At 43.5% G+C, this 17,983-nt stretch overlaps 1 protein-coding gene and 1 long non-coding RNA gene across 3 annotated transcripts in view; one reads left to right on the forward strand and one right to left on the reverse strand.

Moving 5' to 3' along the window:
* SLC35F3 (solute carrier family 35 member F3) overlaps positions 1–17,983 on the forward strand; it is a 240,789-nt gene that overhangs the window by 166,601 nt on the left and 56,205 nt on the right. The gene's annotated exons all lie outside the window — the stretch shown is intronic.
* On the reverse strand, positions 5,748–8,781 carry LOC146359806 (uncharacterized). Its single transcript, XR_014786787.1, has 2 exons — positions 8,710–8,781; positions 5,748–5,879 (listed from the first exon to the last, which is right to left on the reverse strand). It is a non-coding gene; the product is annotated as an uncharacterized LOC146359806 (long non-coding RNA).

Here is a 17,983-nt window from a genome sequence, read left to right on the forward strand (position 1 = left end):
TTTGTGGTTGTGAAGAAAAGAAGGATGTTTATAACCGAGATCTTAGAAATCTGAACACCAATAAAATGATCACAAGATTGGCTATGTAAGGTATTTGCTAGATCATCTGTTACTTCCAGTATGTCAGAAATAGCTTCTTGAAAAGAAAAGAAAAAACAGACAATAAAATGGTTAAGATAAACATGTGGAGAAATTGTTGGTGGAATTTGAAGGCTGTTGTTAGTAAGTTTTAGTGGATTTGATTATGGAGAAAGGCCTGGGAATACAATGCCTGTCTCTAGAAATCCAATGTACCTGGCTCAGTGACACATTTCAGGCTTCTTCCATGTACAGAAGCCAGAACTCGCCTTTGATGGTTGTTGTCTACCAGGAGTAATTTGGAAATCTTTCCTAGCTCCCTACTTTTACTTCTACCTTCCTGGGTTGTTGAAAGGTGCCAGTGGCCTATCTCCCCAAGTGCTCCTTTCCTATTCCCCTAGTGTCAAGCTCTGTCCCTAAAGGTGTGCCTCAGCCCACATATTGGTAATTTCTCCCCCTGACCCTGGCACATAATTAACCTACAATTTATGTAGTTCTTCTTGCATAGGAGTTAGGGCAAATTGAGAGGTGTGGTAGACATAAACTGGTGCCTTGTCCTTCAGCCAGGTAGGTATCTCCACATTTATTTTATCAGAGGATTCCACGAAGAGTGCTTCTCACTAGCACATTGTTGTTCAGTTGTTAAGTCGTCTTCGACTCTTCGTGACCCCATGGAGCACAGCACGCCAGGCCCTCCTGTCCTCCGCTCTCTCCCCGAGTGTGCTCAGGTTCATATTCATTGCATCGGTGATGCTATCTAGCCATCTCATCCTCTGCCATCCCCTTCTGTTTGACCACCTCCAGCTTACCTTGATTCATTGACCTTACATTCCAGGTTCCTAAACTATATTGTTCTTTACAGCATCGGATTTTCTTTTCACCACCAGACACATCCACAGCTGAGTGTCCTTTCAGCTTTGGCCCAGCCGCTTCACTCTTTCTGGCGCTACTTGGAAATTCCTTCTGCTCTTCCCCAGTAGTATATTGAACACCTTCCGACCTGAGGGGCTCATCTTCCGGCGTCATGTCTTTTAGTCTTGTGATACGTTCCGTGGGGTTTTCTTGGCAAGAATACTGGAGTGGGTTGCCATTTCCTTCTCCAGTGGACCACATTTTGTCAGAACTCTCTGCCATGACCTGTCCGTCTTGGGTGGCCCTGCACGGCATAGCTTATGGCTTCACTGAGTTACGCAAGCCCCTTCGCCACAACAAGGCAGCAATCCATGAAGGGGTAGCACATTGTACATTCATTTATTTAACCTTTTAGAACAGAACGCCACTCTTGTTTAATGTCCATATGTGCAAAAATCATAATCTGGGAAATCACTAGTATAAATCTCACTTCAGAGTGCCAAAGTATGCAAAATTCATAAATGGATTTGCGATACTGCAGACAAAATCAAATTATGATCACTGCAGTGATCCTCAACTCTTGCCGGAACCTTCAGGACACAGGCTCCACAGGTAATTTTAGGTATGCAAAATTATGTAATTCACCAGTTCTTCCTACTTTTCAAGGCATCTCAGATACATCTACTCACTGACTTCAGTCACCTGACCATGATCAAATAATGGGATCTGCTGAGCTCATAGCTTGGAAGGAATTACTTTGGATAAGTTTCCTATTGATTTTAATGCTCTAAATGCATGAGTCAGTAGTAGCATCACAGTGCTGCAGCCCGGTTTTCTGTTGGCATTCTACTGATAGATATTGATATTTGTGATTCTGCCTGCTTGGAAGAAATCACACCAAGAGCATAACCAATAATAAGCATAGTAAGGCACAAAAATACTAATTTCTGATAAATTTGAACAACTTCAGCAATGGGTGTCCCAATAGTTGCTCTTATATATTGGCAGATTTGTTGTTTTTTTTTTTTAAAGATCTCAGTTTTGTAAACCATACTGACTCCACTTTGGGGACAAGCACACTTCTGGGAGATTACTGAAGGCTGTTCCAAAACATTATTGAAGGTTACTTGAAGCTTAAAATGAATTATCTGCATTGTTTCTCCTTATGAGCTTTACCGACATGCTCATGAGGTGGCATATCTTATAAAGATATTTTATTGATATCTTCAAGGTTACCAATGGTTTTATTGTCTACCTGAATTCTCTATGACTTGCATGAGTAGCAATTTGAATTTATATGGGTGAAGTGACTGGGGCCTCATCTACGCAAATCTTTTACTTTGCTACGAGTTGCTCGTAGCAAAGTAAAAGCTACGAGTTGAGGTCCCTCAGGACAGATGACGCAGTCACCACTTCACAGCCATCCGTGGTTTTTTCCCGGAAAATGCGGATTTCCAAGGAGGCGTTTTGCTGTGATGTTTTTCATTTGCTGCGGGTTCCCTGTGGTTGCGAGCTGTCTGTCCCTTCCGCAAACCGACTTCACATTTTGCAGTGGGTGTGTTGTAGGCATGCACAGTGCTTGCATCACTATGTGATGCCCCTTCACCGCTGCGCAGTTACAGAGGCACAAAGAGGCGTTTTCATTTATTTAATCACACTTCTGCAAATTTTTGCAGCTTCGTATTTTCGCAATGGTTATTTTGGTCTCAGTGCCCAACGACTGTGGGGGGGGGGCTTGGAGGAGGACCAACTTCGCTCTGGCCCCCATTTCAGAGCAATGGGTAGGCATGTACTGCTCATGCAAACCACTGTGAGAGTCTCAGGCTGGGGAACTGACAAACAGATGGCATGGAAATGAAGGGGCACAGAAAGACACAACAGAACCCATAAAATACAAAACAGCCACTGCAGTGTTGCACCCCCATGCTCATGGAACTGCACAGCTGCACACTGAAGTATAATGGCAAAAAAAGGGCTCATTGGAGTCTGTTAGGGAAGCGTGCAGTAAATCGCGAGTGTATCGCAGCAGAAGCTAATTCAAAGAAGAAATGCTGCGCAGTCGCATTGGGGTGGGGTGGGGGGTGAAAGTAGTGCCGTGTAGATGGGGCCTAGCTTTATAATTGCCCTAATTTAGGAATGTTAGAGCTAAACTACACACTATGTATGTAGCATACAGCTTATCTTCACTTTCTTTTTTATCTGCAATAAAGTCCCCCACAATCAGGGTCCTACACACTTACTTAGAGGTAAAAAAGAAAGTGAGGATCAGCTACAGGCTACATATTTTAGGAAAAGGAAAGGTTCCTCCTGTGACCTAGAGGGACGCCACTTTCGCTGGTGTTTTCATGGCAGACTGTAGTGGAGTGGTTTGCCATTGCTTTCCCCAGTCGTGACTACCTTTCCCCCAGCAAGCTGGGCACTCATTTTACTAACCTCGGAAGGATAGAAGGCTGAGTCGACCTGAGCCGGCTACCCAAGATCCGGTTTCCGCTGGGATCGAACTCAGGTCGTGGGGAGAGTTTCGGCTGCAATACTGCCGCCTACCACTCTCAGCCACACGAGGCTCAACATATATTTTAACAAAGCATGTAATTTAGTCCTTAAAGGTTCTTCGCCCTGCTTTACACCTTGCAATGGAGGGATGTAAACAGTGGGGGTCCCACAAGGATTTGTAGTGGGATGAGTGTTTTATAAACTGTTCATAAATTATCTTTAATTAGGAGTGAGCAATGAAGTGGCCAAGTTTGCTGATGACACCAAATTATTTAGGCTGGTTGAAACAAAAAGGGATTGCAGAGAGCTCCAAACAGATCTCTCCAAATAGGTAGAATGGGCATTAGAATGGCAAAATGCAGTTCAACGTAAGCAAGTGTAAAGTGATGCACGTTGGGGCAAAAAATAATAATCCCAATTTCACATATTGTTGCAGAACCCAGAGTCAGAGAGACCACGGAGTGAAGGAAAAAGAGATTCTTTATTTAACGTGCGGGCTTAAGGCTGGAATCATTTCCAAAGAGCCAGAAGCCCCGATTTACATCAGCACATTGGTTTTATAGACATTGTGACACATATGAAACGGCTCCTCCTCTCCCTCCCGCGTGGGGTTGCAGTCCTTAACATTTCTTCTCCTAGCACTATTGTTTATAATACAAGAACTGGGTTATAGGGTAGCCATGATAAGGAGAGAACAGCAGAGAACAGCAGAGAACAAGATATACAATTGTATGACCTTTGACAAGATAAGGAATTCCTGTGTCTCGTCAGCTTACAACAATATATTCAAGGGAGAAAGAGCTCAGCAAGAACATGAAGCATGAGACTGCATGAGGCTACTTAGTCTGACCCCCGATATGGCTACTACATTCCCCCCTTAAATGCATAATTTCATTACAATTATAGCATTTCTGATAACCATACAAAGCTTTTTGTGACATACATATTACTTAGCCTCTTGTTGGGCTATTAGAGCGTAGAGGGCAGCAGTTTTACTAGCTGAGACATAAAACAGATTGGTTAAACAGCGCATAAGACAAGGAACGCAGAGACATAACAGTATCTTTATGAACAACACTGGTAGAATTAGGATGAACAATGCTTTCAAGCCAGCTAAGATCTGGAAGCCAAAGGGTCAACTAATTGAGCTAATTGTTTTGGCTTATTGTTTTGTTAGCTACTGTATTGTGCAGCTTGTTGATCTGTTCATCTACAGCATTGCCATTATCAGTTAAGTTAAAACAACAGAGCTTTTGGTGTGTCTCACAACTTAAATGATGAAGAAGGAAGAGGTAATCTATACCAGCTCTATTTTCTAGAACTGCACCTCTTAGATCACGCAACTCTTTATTTAACAATGACAATGCTCGTGAGGTGGCATTTATGCTTTTGGCTAAGCTGCAAGCTAACCGGTTGATCTCCAGACTATTAGCCAAGGCTAAACCTGGAACCCTGACCAGTGACATTGTTAAGGCCAATTTTTCTGAGTCAGAATATAACTGCACATGACTATTACAATTTTTAGTTAGTTGGAGTGCTCGAGGCTGCCGTTGACGGATTTTCTCGGGCTACAGGGGAAGAATTGGCACCAGTTCAATTGGCGGCTGAGGCAACATGGGTGGTTATTAGACAAGTTGGCAGAAATGAATGACCAAGTGCGGGAACTACATGTCTAAAACCATCTATGAGGCAAAAGCATGTGGGCATCATTAAAAGATATGTTTTGAATTTTATTACAGTGGAAGGGGGCCAGGGATAGCTTTGTATTTTCTGGAAAATTTTTGACAATTAAGCATTCGTGCACACGTAGCATTTGTTTTAGCAATGATGGGGGTGCGTAGAGTGAACTCTGTAGGGGGTAGGATCTTTGCAACTACGCTCCAATTAGCATTTTGGGAATAAGTTAAACTTACACCATAAACTCTTAACATGGTATCTTTTTGAATTTTCCCAGGATGTCTACAGACAGGTATTAGGCAAGAGCCAATAAGCCTGTTTGCAGGTATACCTTCTGGCAAACAAAAATGTTTTATTCTCGTGCTGTTAGCCAGGTGAAGCCAGTAATTATCAGCAAATCGCTGGGACAAACTTTCCCTTTCAGGGGCTGGCCCCCCTTTTTGCACTTTATTAAGGAAACACAATGCAGCACTACTAACACTACAACACGCATGTTTGATCTTCTTTGGGATCTGACCGTACGCCGGGCAGCTATTCACCTGGCAAGCTGCAGTAGGGTCTAGTCCCCTTCTTCAATTCTCCAGTTGCAGGTCTGACCGTACGCAGGGGGACAGTCTCCTGGGGTGTCCACAGTAAGGTCTAGCCTGAGTCTTCTTACTGCTTTTTCAGAATGATTTTTAAAGGATTTTTAGGATTTCTGTTTACAGTCTACTCTCCCCCTCTCGCTCTCTTGACTCGTGTCCAATGTATCCAGGGTTTAACTCCAGCTGCTTTCATAGCTGTGGGGGTGGAAAGTATGACAGTTTTCAGTCCTCTCCATCTGGGAGTCAAAGGGTTATTTTTCCCTCTTTAACTCATACTTTAACTCTTGGTTGGAAAGGATGAGCTTCTGTGATGGGAATGGCTTATTTTTTTAAGACAAAGCGAGGCTGGGCTTGAAGAACTTTGCTCAGTGTTTGAACTTCTTGTTTAAGGCTAACTTTTGCTTGCTTTTGATGCTGCTCCAGTGTCAATTATGAAGTCAATGTCACGGCCCCTCACAGTCAATGTCACGGCCCCTCTCAAGCTGTCTCCCTCTTCGCCCATTCTGGCCCCTTTGGTTTTCTCCTTTGTGTATTTGATTTATTTTATTTGGGCATTCATGCCACTAATGTCCATCTTGTCCACACTGGGCACACTGGTTCTTTTTTAAGAATCTTCTGCCTCTGCCGGGTCTTCTTCTTTTCTTCTTTCATCCATGTCTTCTTGGGCCTCTGGGTTGAGGGAGGTATACTGGCGATAGGCATTTGAAAGACGCTCCAAGTGCGCTCTGGGGCCTCGGTGGCACCTTGCAGCACTTTAGACACTTTGGTCATATTAACTGACTTCTTCATACCTGCTTTCATGGCTTCTAACAGCAAGGTTTAAATGGAATCCCCACTTGTGTTTTGGGATTCCAGCAGGGGGGGGGGGGTTACTTACAAGGAGACTTTATTGGGTAACTTACAGCACACAGGCGTACTTAATGGTTGGATCAGACAGCTTCTCTGAACCACGAGCTATTAGGCTAAATGGGTTTTATACCATACATGTTACCCATGAGGCAGCACAACACTAGCAAGCATTTTCAGCATAGGCTAGAAGTGTTTGGTTCTCAGGCACAGCTTCCTGTAAACAACTTCGCTTCCCAAAGTGCTTGATAACACTTTTATTTATTAGTATAGGAAGACAAATTTTTTCTCTTTCTTTTGCTTTCTTTTTCTTTGCTGATCTGCCTGTATTGCAGATCATGTTTCAAACTTTTTACATAAAACTTTCTGATCCATGCACCAGCCTTGTCTCTTTATTTATCTTTTTCAAGTTAAACTCACTTACTTAAACCTTTCTGCCTTACACTAGTCCCAATGACACACATTTGGGATAGGCTCTTCTTCTCCTTCTAGTTACATTTTCTTCATCTTAAAGAACTATTACATTATTGTGGCGACTTTACCCTAGGTAATAAGCTCCAGGCACAATCAGCTGCTTTTAATTTACCCTGGGGGCAACTATGGCCACGCTTCTTTTCTACAAATGTTTTTTCTTTTTTTTGCCTCTTGCCTTTTCTTTCTTCTTTTTTTTTCTCTCTGTCTTCTACTTTCTCTATTCCTTTTTTTCTACTTGCTTCTGTCTTTCTTGTCATCCATTGGGAACCACACTTAGTATCATTTGGAGTTGCAACTAACACTAATCTGCAAATATCACATATATTTTATGATATCTAAGAAATCATAAAATATATACAACAAACTTTTTCTGCAATTTAACACAATGAATGGAAAGCACTTTTTGCATGGTAAGGCATGATGGAGCAGATCCAGCAATTATACTGCTCTTCTGGCTGAAAGCTCAGGGCCCATTAACATCAAGGGACGGGCATACCCACACACGCAAAGAGTTCTAGGTCACCATTTTTGCCTCGGCAACTCTATGCTGCATGAGTTCTGGCAGAAGGAAATCTAAAAGTCATAGATCAAACTCAGCCTGCTGTACACTGAGCTGACTACAAACACAGATATACGGTCTACAGCAATGAGAGTTCAAGTTTATGAAAAGCTTCATAGCACTGTCTATGGCAAGTCTTTGACAATTTAAAATTTTAGTCCATGTGCAGAGTGTCTCTAAAAAGCCCAGATGATGATGGAGGCAAACAGAGAAGGCTCTGGGCAATGAAGATGAGATGGTTCCAGCAAAGGCTCTCCACTTTTGCATCAGTTTAAAAAGGGAAAGTGTGGCCCTACACCCCTTCTGACAGACAAGGGCCTTTAACTTTTTAGCAAGGCCTCTGTCTAAACAGAGCGGCACAGCTCAGCTGTCTAGCCGTGACGCTTTAACCTGGGCAACTCCTTTGTAAATTTTATTTTACTTCTGTCAGGTTCTCTCACAGACATTTTAAAAACTTACTCTTTTTTTTCTCTTCTAACCTGGTACACGAAAGCACTGAAACACTGAGTGCTGAAACTCAGGACGCTGGGGGGTGATGGGCATCGCCTTATACTTGCATTTTTCAGGCAGCCATTAATCTTCGGGGAGGCAGTGGGGTGATTTGCAGGACTTCAAAGGCAAGCTTCTCAGTTTGTTTGTATTTGTAAATCCCAAGCTTAAAACAGGACACGATGAGGTACAGGGCAGCCAAATTCTTGCTTTGGCATGGGCAACAAATAACTCGGGTTAGCTTTCTTCGCTGGGGTCTCAAACAGGAAAACAGTCTTAATTTAAAGTTGTAACATCACTGACAGCGTCAGCCAGCCAGCTACACAGATCTCATTGTTTTTTAAGACAGTTGCTCCAATATCTTCTTTTCTTAATCAGGTTGGGTCTCTCAGCTTATACAGTTTATTGCAGCTTTCAGGAGCATGGTAGTAGCGTGATTTTGGCTTGGCCAGGAACATGCTGTCTGGTTTCTCGGTCTCTTTAGCACACACACTTAGGCAGTGTAACACTGGACACTTAAATCAGTGAGATTTCTTCATTGCAGGGAATCCCACGGCAAAAGCTTAATGGTTACGCTCTTCAGAAATCATATAGCCGATGGTCAGTAGCTACAGGTTCTATGCAATTTTAACACAGTTCAAAGCTAAACACGGTTACCTTGACAGAGATCTTCAACGTGGTCTTTCCACTTTATTCTGCTTTGGGACAGTCTTATGGCACACTTTTCACTCGAAGAGGGGTCTAGCCTGTGCTCTGGGGGCTGATTCTTCACCTTTATTTTTTATTTTGCCTTCATCTTCTGGGTCTTCATTTTCAGTTTCCATTTCTTAGGGATTTCATCTCAATTAGGCGAGGTGATGATGTTGCACAACTCAGAACGTTGTGGGCAATTTTCCTGCCCCCCCTCTCTCGGCGCGCTAGGCTAACAGCTACTTCTTCGGCCTTACACTCTCACGCTCCCACGCTTTGTTAAAAGCCAGACTGTCCTGCAACATTTTTCTAATTAACAGCCTCAGATCTTGTTTTTTTTTTTTTTCCTCTCAGCTCGACCTTGAGCTTTTTGCTGTTTTCTCTTTCTATTCTGAATCTTTTTAAAAAAAACCTTTTTCCTTCTTTGTTTGACATACATCTCAAGGGGGTGCAAGGTTTGCTTCCCCCACCACCCATAGCCTCCCTCCTAAATTGAAGACAGACACAATTAGGGAATGGGAATTGGTCAGTGAGTAAGGGGTCTCACTGGCCGACACAAGAGGATTTTTCACACCACGCACTTTGCTACTGGCCTGGGCACCCGGACGGTCAACGGTATGCTTCAGAAACCGCAGTAGCCACTCACACAATCATCATTCTCTCCACTGCATCCATATGTCCCTGCCACCCACTTTTCCCACTTTTTACCAGAGTGGAAAGCGGCTTCCCCAGCTTCCTCAGCTTCCTACTGAGTACTGGCGTGCTGGGTAGTGGCGCCCACTCGGGGGTGTGATCAGGCCCCCCTTCTACCCGCAAGGAGTAGGTTCTTTTTGTATACGTATACCACCAACACTGACCTTCTTCATAAGGCGGGGCCCTCTTTTTTTCTGCCCAGTGGCCTTTCTCCCTAAAGGCGGGGCCCTCTTTTTCCCATATACTTGTCTTTCTCCTGAAGGCTTCCAATGTGGGTTTCAACTCAATTGCAGCTGCGATACAGGCAGGGCTCAAGTTCCTTCCTCCGCTTCCCAAGGTTCTCTTGCTGCTCGCTGCCGTTTGGGCGATCCCGGTGCAGGCTTTCTCCCATTCACTCAACAAAAAGGTCGGTGGCGCCAAGAAAGGGAGGCATGCGCCGAGCTCGTCTTCCCGGTGCGGCGATCAAGAGCAGGCAACTGCCACCTGTCTGGCTCAGAGCCTGCCACATCCGAGTCACGGCACCATTTATGTTGCAGAACCCAGAGTCAGAGAGACCACGGAGTGAAGGAAAAAGAGATTCTTTATTTAACGTGCGGGCTTAAGGCTGGAATCATTTCCAAAGAGCCAGAAGCCCCGATTTACATCAGCACATTGGTTTTATAGACATTGTGACACATATGAAACGGCTCCTCCTCTCCCTCCCGCGTGGGGTTGCAGTCCTTAACATTTCTTCTCCTAGCACTATTGTTTATAATACAAGAACTGGGTTATAGGGTAGCCATGATAAGGAGAGAACAGAAGAGAACAGCAGAGAACAAGATATACAATTGTATGACCTTTGACAAGATAAGGGATTCCTGTGTCTCGTCAGCTTACAACAATATATTCAAGGGAGAAAGAGCTCAGCAAGAACATGAAGCATGAGACTGCATGAGGCTACTTAGTCTGACCCCCGATATGGCTGCTACAATATACACTGATGGGATCCAAGCTAGTGGTGACTGACCAAGAAAGAGATCTTGGAGTTGTAGTGGTCAACCTGATGAAAACGTTGACCCAGTGTGCAGCTGCTGTGAAAAAGGAAAATTCCATGTTGGGCAAAATTAGGAAAGGAATCAGAAATAGAACTGCCAATATCACACTGTCCTTATACAGATCTATTGCACTCATGTCCTACTTGCGGGTTTCCTACAGGCAGCTGGTTGACCACTGTGTGAACAGAGTGCTGGCCTAGTTGGACCCTTGGTCTGATCCAGAATGGCTCTTCGTATGTTCCTACCTAACTTGGATCATGCTGCCATTCTTTTTCTAACAATCCTAAAAGTTAGGCCAGCACAGAATATCCTGAAGTTTCCTTTTGAGCTGAGCATACATTTATTAAGTAGTGAAATGGTTAGCCTTTTGTTAGTAATTGTACAACTGTTGCTTCCAGATGTATTTTGTAAACTTCCTTCCTGCTATTTTCTACCGTATGTTTTGCTACTGATTAGTCTAATCATTGTTTTGCATCCAAACTTAAATTCCTGTAAATTTTAATCTTGTTCTATCTTCCATTAAATCTGTCATGATTGTCGGGGTGTTAAAGTTTTGCCATTTTATTTCTACAGCTTTGGTTTTCAGTGGTATTCCAGTCTAATAAACTGTAGCCAGGTTATTAAAGTGGCTGGATGTTTATCTGTCTCGTGCTCTATTAATTAGACACTGGTTTACAGTTGATGCAGCTAATTACTGTTGGCTCAGTTACGTGCGCATACATTTTTAGGACATTAAAGACAAAGCTAAGAAGGTCACAATCCTACTTGTAACTGTGTGTGCGTGAGTGTAAAGAGCAGGTTGCTGAAGGGCTCCACACAAGAATCAATAAGCAGAAGCAGAACTTGGGCAGCATCATAGGAACATAAGAGGTTGCCTTGTATTGAGTCAGACCATTCCGTCCAGCCCAGTATCATTGGCACTGACTGGCAGCAGCTCTCCAGGGTTTCAGGCAGGATTCCTTCCTAGCCCTACCTGGGACCTTCTGCATGCAAAGCATGTGCTCTACCAATAAGCTGTGGCCCCTCCTTTAAGCCCTTGAGGCCTGGTGAGAGGCAGGCTGCTGATCATACTACAGAAAGGCCTCTGCTTGAAGTAAATGAACTGATTGCTATGAAGTGTGCCCACAGGCACAGAAACAGCTCAGTGGGTGTAGTGGCAACATGAAGTGGGAGGGCTCTGCTTCGTTTCTGTGAGGAGCTGTTCTGCAACCTGCTCACCAAGGCTGCAGCCTACAGAAACTGGATTTTTTTTTAAGGGGCTCCATTGTAACTTTAACATTTGGAGTACACCTGCAGTAATTCCCAAAGCCTGGTGCTGCTGTTGGAGATTATGCCAATCTGCATGAGAGAGCCACCTTGCCTAATAGCAAAATTGTAATTGGAGCTAATTAAAGCTCTGGTTTATAGAAGTATGACTGGTGTTTCATGCAAGCTGATGATCACAGTGCTTTGAAGCTTTCATTTAATTATGATTTAGAGACACCCTCCTTGGTGCATTGTTTTAGGGCATCATTATAAACTGTAGCAGTCACTACTGTGTTTGCTTTATTTTCCAATCTAAATATCCAGAGGAAGACAGACCAGAGCTCCAGTGGCAGCAGCGAGTAGTAAAACCCCATGTACTGAACAGGTGGTTCTACATATTGCTCATGTTCAAAGGAATAAATGCTGTCCCACCTTCCTCTCAAGATATAAGATTTGAATTCAAACAAACTGTACAGTCAGTGTATTTAGATCAAATAATGTACTGTCACTGTATCCATAAAAGTTAAATGAGCATAAATGAACGTTAGATTTACTGTGTATTTGAATTCTCCTATTCAGACTGCAAACATTTCATGTTAAGGTACCTGACATCTCTGATACTGCGTTGGAGCCTGCATTGGAGCTCGGGGCAATGTGTGTGTGTGAATGGGGTCTGGGCAATCATGATGCAGGGCTATGTGCCAGCAGGGGAGTAGTCCCACCCACTGCTAGCATGCAGCCCTCGGTATGCTTGCCCAGAAGCATTTCGGCCCTTGGGCCAAAAAACGATGCCCACCCCTGCTCTAAGTGAAGGTGGTTTTATGGCTTATGGCACTCAACAGCCACCCCTCCCTCAGAGAGTAGAGCTGTGCACTGGGGGAGGACCCAGCTGTCAGATGCATTTTAAAGCAGGCTTTTCCAACCTTGGGTCCCCAGATGTTAGGAACCTAGGAAACTGCTTTATACTCAGTCAGACCCTTGGTCCATCTAGCCCAGTACTGCCGACGCTGACTGGCAGCAGCTCTCCAGCGTTTCAGGCAGGAGTTTCCCAACCCTGCCTGGAGATACTGGGGATTGAACCTGGGACCTTTTGCATGCAAAGCATGTGCTCTATAATGCCCATCATCCCAGTCCATTAGCCATGCTGGCTGAGGATGATGGAAGCTGTAGTCCAAAGACATCTGGAGACCAAAGGTCGGGAAAGTCTACTTTAAGATAAGGTACAGAGGGATGGACTTGCTGCTGAGATGCAGCATTAAGCATGGGGGACAGTGTGGTGAGAATGGGAGGTTACGCTGGCTTCTTTAGGAGATTCTGCTCTATTCTCCTTCATTCTGCTCATGTAGGGGGTGAGATTATGGCCCTTGTATTTTTGTTTTAATTTTTTCATGAGGCATCCTGATAGTCTCTCTCTGTTAGGCAAAAAGGCAAGGTACACATGCAAAACGATGCCATTTTGCTTGTTTTTTAAAACTGTTCCCTATCTCTCCTCCTAAAGTTCTTGCTCTCTTCAGTCCGCACAAGCCCATTTGCTGCCACTTCCTTTGCCTTCTCCAGCAAAGGAGGCTGGCAGGCTGCGTGTCCTCCTGCTATTCTCCTCCCTATACTGGAACAGCCTTTCCCTCTCTGTGTTAATCAGCTAATGCTAGAAAAAATGCAAAGAGGCAACTTCACGCCAGATTGCCTTTCTGGACGTGCCATTTAAAAAAAACACTAAATAAATGATATAAACGAATGCTGTGCAGATGATAGCACGATTTACTGTTGAAGGAGCTAAAACGTGTGTTTTAATATCACAAGATGTGCCTTAAGGATGACAGCTTGTAGTGAACAATTGGATATTGGGTTGCATCCAGACTAAGTTAGGTGCACATAGTTTCCGTTGAAATCAGTGGAACTTAAGTCATGATCTAAGGCTCATTTAAATCAACATACATGCAACTAGCTTAGGCTGGACCCAGCCCCATGTGTTGGAAATTTTACTACATCTATGTACATTCTCTCTGTAATAAACTTAGTCATTAAAGCCTTTGCTTAAGCTATAAAGTTGTCAATGGAAACTGAGGTTGCATAGATCCCACATGAAGATTGTGCCCCTTTTTAAGAGCCAGTGTCATTCCAGTGGTTTGAATAGTATAAGTGACAGCAGTTCTCTAGAGGATGAGGCATATTGATCTGTTACAGCGAAAGCAACAAATGTCTAAGGTGCCACAAGACTAAAAATGTATTCTGGCATAAAAAGTATTGTACTAGAGCCCAGATCATCAGAACACTTCATGCATCTGATACAAGTATTGCATAAGCTATCACAAGCATGCTTTCCTCCCATGATGAAACTGCTGTTGTTGTTTCAGGTGCTGCTAAAATTGTTCTTTTAATAGTTCTCCAGCATTTCAAGCAGTCTTGTTACCTGTAGTCCTTTCATTGATGGTGGTCCTTTGAACATGATGCCGCTGAGCTACACAGTCTCCCTCTGATTATCTATGGCTGAAGTGTGGTTAACTGCATGAACTAGCGCTACTTGGCTGTAATGTATTAGAATTAAGTGCTCATTTGAAGTTCTGAGACTGCTAGTAACAGTCTTAAAGGTCCTTTAATCCAGTGGATAAAAGTATTAGAAGCTGGGGGAAATCAAATGTTATTGACATAAAAGTACATAATAATGAAGATGGACTTTGTTTTCCTTGAGATCTGCTCTTATACCAATCTACCCTATAGAATGTTTGAAGTCAGGTTAGACTAACCACAAATATGTTTTCACAAAATAACGAGTAATACATATTATAAAAGAATGAGGGAGAGGGAAAATTATTTACATTATATCAAAGAAGGTTACCTAGGCCTATGTAATAAGGGCATGTCCTTGACTGGGATGGAATGGCGTACAGTTGTGGTTGCATGATTACTGTTGATCAGGTTCTTGACATTTGTATGAGAGGCCGTGATGTGTGTTCTTCATTCTATGGGGGTTGTGCACTAATTAGTATGGTGGCTTATATTTAACACTCATGTTTTCTCTTTTCATAGAGTGGGTGGCCCACTATAAAATAAGTGATAGGTAAGCTTGTCTCACTTTGATTCATAATTGAGTAATTCTTCCTGAGCCTTCTTGGAAAACTGTGGGAGAAAGCCTGGATTATTTCTGAGAATTTCCTTGTGACTCATAGGGTGTCTCTACACAAGCGATTTATTGCACACTCATTACTGGTCACTCAAGGAATTTTACAAGTCTTTTACATGACGTCGTCAACCTCCAGGACGGCTCGCACACATTTTCTTTATCATGCTTTCAAAAAGATTGGAGATAAACTAGTAATAAAAGTTAGTGGTGCCATATCAGCAGTGTGTAATGCCAGCTTAGTGCCATGAACTTGCCAAGGAAGGACTTTCCTCAATTTAAACGACTTGTCTCTCAGTTGCCGATCGGAAGGAGAAGAGAGCAAAATGCCTCCCTGCAACGAAGGGAGAGAAAGCTGATCTCCCACCCCACCAAGCTCAGAATCAACGTCCTCTGCTGATTCAGAGCACCCCATTAAGTTCAGTGGGGCTTACTTCCAAGTAAGTGTGCCGAGGGTTGCAGACTTACAGCGTGATCTTATGTCTACTGAGAAGTTACTCCCTTTGACTTCACTGGGGCTTACTCCCAAGTAAATGTGCGGTGAGCTGCGGGGAAACAGTACAATTTCAGTGAAAGCAAGACACACACACACACACACACACGCTCCTTTGCAGACATGCCAGGGAGGGAGGGAGGCGCTTCCTCTATGTAAGCCACGTGTCTGCTGTGTAAAGAAGCCCATCCTAATCCCACAAACAAAGCAAAAGCAGAAAGCCCCGGAAAGGATGGGGTAGGGCAGGGGGATTGCTTAATGTAGAGACACCCATAATGTTACTAGTGCCTTACACACATGTATGATCACAGTGCCCCTTGGGATATGCACTCTGGTTTCATTTTCTAGCATGTTTTGTTTGCCATATGCATGGTATTTCTGCATCAGGCTTTGGCTATTTTTGACGCATGAGATGAAGACAAAGGGGGAAAGCGACAGCAAGGAAGACAATAGCTCATGATGGGTGAGTTCTTCTTGGATTCCTCCCTCTAAAATATGTTTTTCTTTCCCCTTTTTTTTTCTTTTGCCATTTGGCTTTTCCCTCCATGGTGTGTGTCACTTTTCTAAAATGCTGCTCAGACATTTCCTGAAGTTGTTCTTTTCCCTGTCTGTACTTCTAGCACACCCCTCAATCCATGATGACACCAGCCATCATCACGCAGAGGAACCCAAAATAGAAGGTGTATCTGGAACTCCTGTGACAAGCCTCAGATTCGCCTTTTGTGGGTAGGCCATCAATAGCAAACTAGGTCTCCATTTCCACCCACCTTGAACCTTCTTAAGGCAGGCTGGCTGGCATTCAATTGATAGGGATTGCCATGGCTCAACCCAGGTCTACTTGGCTGGGCTGACAGAGCCTTGGCTGCCTACCTGCCCATTTGCAACAAGAGCCCACAACCCTGCCTCTTCTCTTTCCCCCCTCCCCCAAATCTTAAGGCAGGCAGGTTGTCTTCCAGCTGGTTCCATAGGAATGGAAACAGAGCAAACCCAAAACCAGCTGTTCAGATGCTTCTTAAAATGTTCCTGCTTCTTTAATTTCAGAAAACATCAGTCTCCCTGCTGTTACTGTTCACTATCATGGGAAGGAGCCTGAAGAGGAATCCAGAGCAGAATGCAATATGGCTGGCACCCCTTCCCAATTTGCGGTGTGCTCAGGCCCACTCTTGCTTGGTAAGTCATCCAAAAAGCAGTCATGAGGAATGGCAGGCTGGTAACCATCTGGTAACATGATTGCCATGGCTTACCTCAGTTCTGACAGGCTGTGCTGAGCTGACCAGAGCCCTGGCTGGTCACTTCTCCATTTGCATCAACAGATGTCCTTCCCCTTCTTCCCCCACCCATCCTTTGGATGAGCATAAGATTAAATTATAACTTGCACTTTCTTCTTTTTCCAGAATACCTATGCGTCTATGCATGAACTCATGGGCAGAAGGCACAGCCTGGACTCTACCTGTCCTGGCCACCCACTCTGTGCAAAGAGAAAATAAGAGTGTTAAATATAAACCACCATACTAATCAATGCGCAACCCCACCGGAAACAGCATTAGCTATTAGGTGGTATAGATATGAAATGAATTAATTAAATGATTAGAAATGTAATAAATAGAATAAAATACAGAAGAGGGACACCAGGGAAGACATGCACAAGTGGGAGTGCTTTGTATGCTAGGAATGTGAGCTGTATCAGATTGTTAATGTGCTCAGCACAGTTGCAGCAGCCATGGGTACAAGGGTGGTCCAGCGGCAGAGAATGCATGATCTGTAGTGCATGTATCCTCTGAATCCTAGTGTACTCTGAACTTGTATCACAGAGGTAACACCCATTATGGCATACTATGAGTATTCAGAAAACTTCACGAAGGGCTGATGTAGGGAAGTCAACAATTAAAACTGCAGCATCAGCAGGAACTTGCTGTGTTCTGGATCAGCCTGTTTGACCACCACAATAACCAGTTTGATCACCATAGTAACCTGCCATTCCAGGGCTCTGTTCCTTTGTAAAACACCACACTGCCTTATATGCTATACAGGATCCCATGTGGCATAGTGCCTGTACACTTTGGTCTGCAGAGACTGCCACAAAGTGCTTTGTTTAACAAAAAAACAATGCCTCATACAATATGGTACTTACGTTCACTAAGTATATCTACCTTATTTTGACATTTTATATTGATCCTAGTTTTGTTGTAAACTCTGGAGAGAAGGTAACACGTATGTGCAATTGTTTGAATCCTGTTACTTTTTAACATTTTACCATAGTGATAGTTATTGGATAGTGATAGTTATTGGAAAGACCTTTGGTAAGTATGATATGTCTGGTTAGGTAAGTAAAGGATAGTATATCAAAGCATTTATGGTGTAATATATGTTTGGTACAGAATAGATAGTAGAATAGATAAAGATAGATAGGGATAGACAGGCAAACAAGTATAGAATTATGGGTATATTAGGTATAGTAGTAATTTAAAGCCCCTTTCACATGCTATGTAGAACACACATACTGGGGGAGGGGAATAATTCTGCTGCCCCTCCCATATTTGTGCATTAGGGTGCAGGTGTAAATAGAGCCTGCACATACACAAAAGTTCTGTGTGTAGGCTCTGTTCACACAGAAGGTTCCCAATTGTGTGGATGGAGTCTGTGCTGTTTGTATGTGCA

This window comes from Heloderma suspectum, chromosome 1, assembly GCF_057233095.1.
Source record: "Heloderma suspectum isolate Gila_16-S chromosome 1, 16-S_ref, whole genome shotgun sequence".
NCBI classification, from domain to species: Eukaryota; Metazoa; Chordata; class Lepidosauria; order Squamata; family Helodermatidae; genus Heloderma; species Heloderma suspectum.